Below are 1,356 nucleotides of genomic sequence, written 5' to 3'. Positions count from 1 at the left end.
TTTTTTGCTTATGTGGTGCTGAGGAATCAAACCCAGGGCCTCATGGATGCAAGGCAAGTACTCTACCACTGAGCCACCTTCCCAGCTTAACATCATCTTATACGGTCATATGCATATAGCTATTGAGCTATTCTGTCCATCTTCTAGGATTATCCTAGACATGTCCTATTTTTTTTTTTTTTTGTTCTTTTGCCAGTCGTAGGGCCTGAACTCTGGGCCTGGGTGCTGTCCCTTAGCTTTTCAACTCAAGGCTAGTTAGTACTCTACCACTTGAGCCACAGCACTACTTCTGGCTTTTTCTGCTTTTGTGGTGCTGAGGAAACGAACCCAGGGCCTCATGCATGCAAGGTAAGCACTCTACCACTGAGCCACCTTCCCAGCCCCTGTACTAATTATTATAAATGAGGGAAATAATGTTTTTTTTTTGGGGGGGGTCTGGCTTGCTAAACTTAATATGATTTTTTTCAAGTCTTTCTATATCCTACAAATGGGTCTGTATCATTCTTTCTGATGGAAACAGAATTCCATTGTATGTATGCATATATATATATATATATATATAATTTTTTTGATCCATTCATTTACTGAGGGGCATCTGGGTTGATTCCATAGCTTAGCTATGGTAAATAATGCTGCAATAAACATAGTTGTGCTGGTAGCTTTAGTATGGCCGTGTTTGTGGTCATTTGGGTAAATGCCCAGAAGTGGGATTGCTGGATCATAGGGAAGCTCTGTTGTTTAGTCTTTTGAGGAACCTTTTTCTTTTTGTGTTTTTTTCCCTCTTATGGTTTATCCCTTGTTGTTACTGAATTTGATTTTGGTACCCTGGGTATCATATATATGTTTCAAATTAGGGAAGGGAAGGGGAGCAACAAAATGGTGAGACAAAGGACAAAGGGTGAACCAAATGCAACAGTGATACTCACAAGACAGTATGTTGGAAATGAACTTGGGGGATGGGTGGGTAGGGAAAGTGGGAGAAAAATGAAAAATGAGTGGGTAACAAGTTGGACAAGAAATGTACTCACGGGCTGGGAATGTGGCTTGCCTAGCATGAAGCTCTGGGTTCCATGCCTCAGTACAACATAAACAGAAAAAGCTGGAAGTGGTGCTGTGGCTCAAGTAGTAGAGTACTAGCCTTGAGTACAGAGAGGCTTAGAGACAGTGCCCAGGCCCTGAGTTTAAGCCCCAGGACTGGCACAAAAGAAAGAAAGAAAGAAAGAAAGAAAGAAAGAAAGAAAGAAATGTACTCACTCCCTTACATATGTAACTGCAACCCCTGTACATCATCTTGACAAAATGTTTCTAAAAAAAGTAATGTAATTCCTGCCTATCCCGGGCCTAACACATCAGCCT

Source organism: Dipodomys ordii, unplaced genomic scaffold (assembly GCF_000151885.1).
Source record: "Dipodomys ordii isolate 6190 unplaced genomic scaffold, Dord_2.0 Scaffold99, whole genome shotgun sequence".
In the NCBI taxonomy this organism is placed as follows: Eukaryota; Metazoa; Chordata; class Mammalia; order Rodentia; family Heteromyidae; genus Dipodomys; species Dipodomys ordii.
This window is presented reverse-complemented; position numbering follows the sequence as displayed.